General features: G+C 32.0%; 1 long non-coding RNA gene across 1 annotated transcript; it reads left to right on the top strand.

Moving 5' to 3' along the window:
* Positions 1-4,614: 4,614 nt before the first annotated feature.
* On the top strand, positions 4,615-5,613 carry LOC119193683. The gene is made up of 2 exons (XR_005114020.1): positions 4,615-4,950; positions 5,416-5,613. It is a non-coding gene; the product is annotated as an uncharacterized LOC119193683 (long non-coding RNA).
* Positions 5,614-6,482: the final 869 nt, after the last annotated feature.

Here is a 6,482-nt window from a genome sequence, read left to right as displayed (position 1 = left end):
GTGTAAAGCCACCAAATCCGGGAAAATAAACTCTGTCTGCACGCGTCATTGGACATCCGTTACGTTGTTTGTATATGTCAGGGAGAGGTTATTGGTTGACACCTTGCCAAAACTTATTTGATTCCCTTTGTATGTGAGACAAATTCTGTTAGTTTATTTTTTGTTGATCTAGGGATCACTATGGCGCTTTGTTCATCTATTTTTATGGACTTTATTTTGGTTTCGTTAAGTTTCGTCTTTATATATTTAACAATTAAAATTAAAAAACACGAAATATTAATTTCAAAATCAGCGGTTTTACAAATACAAAGAAGGCTACACTTTGATTCGTCAACAATTTTTTTTTCCTTATGTCGTGTAGAATATGAGAAATTAATACGAATAGTGATATTGATACAATAGTCCAAATTAAAATATACCATTCTCTTGGACTAGCGATAGAGAATACGTACTTTTTTCACTAGAAGGCTCAACTTTGTGTGGGTTTTGTAATTTTCGTCAGAAAGGCGTACTGGTCTTCAGACTAACCCAAATCTTTTCCGCGACATGCAAAAATGTGTTGTGCTGACTCCAAATAGTATTCGAACAGTTCGGGTCGGTCGGGTGGAAGAAAAATAATCCAGAATAAGATGTTAAATAAGTTCACAGCCGCTACTTTATTGATGTTATAATTATTTAAAGTGACTGTATGTTTTTACTTCTTTAGTTTCTGGGTTAGATCCACTGACATAGTTTTTGATTATTTATCAGCCGATATATCATGATTTCTTTATTTTAGTTTCCTTTACTACCGTGCTATTAAGATCATATAAGCAGTACTTTACTGTAGTTAAATAAATCGGTGAATTTTATTTGTGAAAATACAACATCAACTTTACAACTCCAGTCAAATGGTACATTCAGAGAGATCGTATAAAGCTGGAATAATGCAATTTATATTGATCCTCCGCGTTCAGTTTTCAACGAATCCATTAGGATCACTTTGTATGACGTAAATACAATACTAAAACAGACATTTGGGTTGTTATTGTATTAGGTATTATTTTTGCTATATTCAGAAGTTCAGTGCAAGTCAGCAAGAAAATGGTTTAAGACATTTTTGTTTTAGTGACATTAGACGTTGCTCAATAATCAATATCAGGATTTTAGGTCATTTTTATACTTTATATTTACACCAGTGAACAGACTTTTTTGCTTTCGTAACAATTAAAACTTTGACGTCAAACACGAAATCTACAAAGTAGTGTCTTTATTCATAATTCACATATAAATATTTATGTGTTTGCAGTGAGAGTCGTGTTGACTTTTGCCAATAAATTACTTATCATGTTATATAATCAACGACTACGAAAAACTGTGATTTAAGGAAAATATGACCTTCATTATTAAAATTAAACTATTTTTCCGATTTTATCGTGGTTTTTATATTTTAATTTTCTTCCGACGTTTCGACTTTACACCCTTCGTGGTTATGGAGGGGACTGAGGTGTTGGTCATTCACAAAGTCTAAGTAACAATATCTACCTACGTTTTACAATTATACAACGTTACATTTTTCTAAACGTCGGGAGAAAATTAGAATATAAATACCGCGATAAAATCAGAAAAATAGTTTAATTTTAATGTCTAACATTCGCGTAAACATAAGAAATCATTATGACCTTCATTAGTTTCTATTCTGTACATGACTTTATGTTCTTACCTTCAGACACGTGTACTCTAAAATACACATATTTTATGCTCTACCTAGAGCATCATCATAAAAATCATAAATGTACTTGTGCGTTATCCGGCTCCAGGCAATATTGATTTACTTTCGATTTGTTTACGTATTCGACGGACGTACGTACTTCTGCAAATTCGGTTCTAATATTTATAATAAAATAACATAAATTTACTCAGTGCTACCAGAATAACTCCCGTACGATTAGGCGTTGGTTTTATTTCTGTACGATCTTTACCGTTACCCGCAGTTTGCAATTTTGCTATGGAAGACTATCCGGTGGTTTCAGTAATTTATTTTCCTGGTAGTGAACTCAACGTTAGGTTGGTCTCGTGGGTGAGTGGAAGAATTATAAGTGAAGTGGCCTGTCCTTCCTTGTGTAGAGCGTAATCTCTTTGTGATGCGTGAAATTCTATGTTAAAACAATAGAGTTTATGTTTTTATTATAAACGCATACGAAGCAACAAGTATTCGCCCGAAATTCAATAATTGTGTACCTAATAATAATTTTTTACCCATGGAGCGGATCATCAATACCACCGAATCTATTTACAAAGAATATTACGGGTACTTGTTTGACAGTGATTATAAAAAAAAGCACGATAAATATCTCACTTGCTTTTTCTTACACTATTAATTACAAAAAACCTTTTTGACAAGTAGGTACGTTGAGTTATTAGAGTCCATACATACGTCTTGAATAAGAAGAATAAATAAAGGCTTGTTTAGAAAGTGAAAAAACTATTATAACCCGTAATATTATAAATCCGCGCAAACAGACCGCGAACAGGGGCCAAGTGCGTGCTTTAGAAGTCGATCACGAATAAACATTCACCAGTATTCACATAAAATCACGTATTTAAGATAAACTATATTCGCCGATTATAACTTTTCATATCTAGAAATGGATACAAAGTCTAAGCGTTGGTTGATCTTATTTGAAATATGTACGATTTATAATGACCATTTAAGATTCTCTAAAACCCTGACATTTTGTTTCATCTTCATTGAATGGTACTTTACATTTGTCATTAAATGCAACAGGTTTAGTCCATTGTCCATTGTCAACGATAAGAGTTGTTCGGCGTATTAATATTGTAACAGCTTCAACCTTCAAGCAACTCACTTATTTTAACCGTGTTTTTATATTAATTGCTAATGTTTATTTAAGCTATATTACTAGGTGTACAGCAAAAATCCACGAAGGGTCTGAATAATTTTTGATTATAGTACTAAAATAGGCTAAAAATATCTTTAAATTGAATTTGTTCTTTTATTAACTTAAAAACGGTAAAATGCTGTTCATTTATTAGAAAGAAAAAGGTATCTACTTATTTGGTATAATCCACACGTGATATTCACTCGGTCGCGATAGTGAAGAAGTGACGATTATCAGACACTTAGGGGTCGAATGATTTGGCAATATATAAATATTGTTTCACGAGTATTTTTACGTACCTTTCTTTTTTACTTTAAACAGATTTTTATGTTATTTTATATAAGAGTAGGTTTGCAAATAAAATAATATTTTAAACTGTTTACTGTACATCCAAGACAAAGAGGAAAATTAAATATACAATAGAAAATAAGCTAAATAAGAGGAAGTACAAATGGCGGTCCTATCGCAATTGACGATTACTTCCAGGCAACCTTTTGATGGACTTAGGTACCAAGGAAAAATAAAGCTTTTATTTTTCCTTGGTACCTAACTAAATAATAACCTTAACCTATAAAACACAAATTTAATTGAGATATTTTTGTATTTGATCTATGTGCTTCATTGTTATTCTAGCAATCCTGTTTCTAATAATCCTTTCATATAAAAGCAGCTATTTCAACCTGCGGCCCGTCACATCGGGTTTCTTCATTTGGCCCGCTAAAGCTTTGAAAGTGGCCAATTTGACTTTACAAATTTCATTAACTCTAGACAAACTTTTCTCAAGATCATCTGAGCCGATAGCTAAACTTATAAAAATAAAAAGCATTTTAAATTAATTACGTTTTAAGAACTTAGCTGGTCAATAAATTTACGTTCGTAAGACATCTTGTGATTCGTATAAAGAAGGTTGAGTACTGATGTAGATCGTAGAGTGTTAATTGCTTAGAAACAGTGTCGATCTACAGCTGATGGATAGTTGTTAGGTGATTGTCTAAGCTCCACGTGTAAGTGTTAGGTACGTTGTGTATGATGTATCCAGGTTCGGTGCGTTGCGATGCACTATACACCCAACTCTTAGTTCTGATAGCGCAATCAGCCGCCTTTTGCTTACACTGTGAAATATATTTTGCAGATGGTCAACAATTATTTATAGATTTGTTTATTTGAATTTATCATACTAAGACAAACCTATATTTGAAGGCTTTAACCTAAATAAGGTTGTGAGTAACTTTATACAGTACATCGGGTATATTGAATATCTTTGACCTTTGTATTGAATTTTAGATGCCGGTTAATTTTTACCATTAAAAAAATCTTTTACCTAGATTTGTCCTCAGACAGTTCAAAAAATAAAATTATCGGATCTTAATATTTGCTTTATGTATTTCGAAGACTTAAGATAAGTAATTCATGTGCTTATTTAAGTATTAAATACGTAATTCAATTGGGGTCTATGTATTTGTACAGGTTTATTTGTGTTTTTTTATAAACTGAAAATTGAAAGGAATTGTTTTATATTTGCTATACGTCTTTCGAGTTAAATTTAATATCGAAATCCACATACGTAGAGCATATTTCTTTAATAATTATTTAAACGATAGAATTGTACTTAGTTACAATTATTTATAATTCAGTATATAATTAAGTTTATAATACAGTAATCACAAAGGTTTTGGTCGTAATTTTTTAACTTAGTTACATAAAAGCATTGTATTGCACGTTTTAGACAAAAGAACGACAAATGCAACATTGTAATTTACAAACAAAAAAGAAAGGAAAATAATTACATTTGATATCAATTTCTATTTCAGTAAGTGTAATTACATACGTATAGATAACGCGAGAGCGCAATCCTTAAACATTATTAGAGTATCATTTATTTGTACGGTGATAACACCGTATATCTACCTGACTACCGATGAATACTTTCCAGTTATTGTGAGAACTCCCTAACCGTACACCTACACTTCTCGTTTTATCCAGAAGTGAAACAAAACGCTCCTGTGATTGTGTTTGGGAAAATGTATGTTTAATAAAATTCTTTTGGAGCACCATAATTTAGTTATCGGTAATATTCCATTAGTTTATCTGTTTACGTTGTGAGCTTGATTTTCAGACGTGCTAATAGAGTGCGTGTGACTTTATGTTTTGAAATTAGTAATATTTAATATGTGGTTAAATGCGAGTCTAAAAGTTTTTTATAGGTGTTTTGAAATTTTCTACAAATTGAATGATAACCCAATACTTTGATGTTTTTTCTGTTCCTTACGAAATATTAAAAAGAAAGTGACTAATCATTATAAATTTGAAATATATATTTTATTTTCTGTTGTTTGCGTAATTACTTGCGTCAATAGGCAATATCATCATCTTTAACTTGTTCTTAATATTTGTGGTTTTGTCGCCTTAATCGATTTACGTCGGCTGTGTACGTAGCGATATAATAAGCATATTTAAATATATATAAAGCTAAAATACGTCAACATTTACTTTTAGGGAGCGGCATATGAATAGTCATTTTTGTTTGTTACAGAGTTAAAGGGAAAGAAAGTGATAATCTGGTGAAAAAATATCGCATAACAATAAAAGACAGAGTACAACTGTCCAATGCCGTCTCCGAGCCCAGCGTCCGGAGCATCATCAGTGGTACCGTAAACACCTGGACACACCATCGCATTTTGATGGTCACTCTCCCGTTGGAGAAAATCGTCTACACGCACTGTCACTTCATTGTTATTAAGTTCCTCAACATATTCTTCATTTTATAGTTTATTTATATATAACAGATTGTCATAAGTGTAGTACTATAAAAATGAGCAAGATTCTGAAAGTGGTCGGCGCCTCTTGGCTCCAGACCAAAAATAAGCTCTTACGTGTTGGGAATACTTGGCGTACTATATTGGCTCTCTTCGTCGGACAAATTGAAAGGTTTGTATTCTGCACCTCTACAAGTCATTCTAGATTAATTAATTTGATATCTCATGAGACACAATATTGTTCGCAAGGGTAACTGTATCAAAACACTGCAATACAAAACTGCAAATGACAGTATCTACATGTTTCTATTAACTTATCAGCTCCGTTAATATATTCCCAAGTCTTTATCATCGAGTGCAAATCATAAATACTCAAAGGCAATAACTCGCTTCCAGAATCCAAGAAGATGGAAACTACGCAGCAACAGTGTTTTATTCGGAGAAAACTGGATATCGTATTGAATATTGGGGCCAAAGCAACGAACTCGCGGAAATATCGAAGAGGTAGGCGCGTGCATACTTTAGAATGGACATTGATACTACAGGGTAACTATCATTGTAGCATTAAACCGGTTATACTACATTATATGTGAGTAATAAAATTGAAATACTTAACTATATTTGTTTGCATACGTAAAATATGCCAGTGAATAAAATTATAAGAATTCTTTGTTTGAAATCTTATCGTGTTTTTTTTAAGCAAGTTAAATATGCGACAAAAAAGGAGTTAACTTGTTATATTAATTAAAGTACTTTTTTTCATGATTATATGCCTAAAATTACTAACATAACAATAATAATTTTGTATTCTGCGATAATAGCGTCAACTTCGAAATGTTTTGTT

The sequence above is a fragment of the Manduca sexta genome, unplaced genomic scaffold (assembly GCF_014839805.1).
Source record: "Manduca sexta isolate Smith_Timp_Sample1 unplaced genomic scaffold, JHU_Msex_v1.0 HiC_scaffold_900, whole genome shotgun sequence".
Lineage (NCBI taxonomy): Eukaryota > Metazoa > Arthropoda > Insecta > Lepidoptera > Sphingidae > Manduca > Manduca sexta.
The sequence above is the reverse complement of the archived record's forward strand: the minus strand, read 5'-3'. Positions and strand labels throughout refer to the sequence as shown.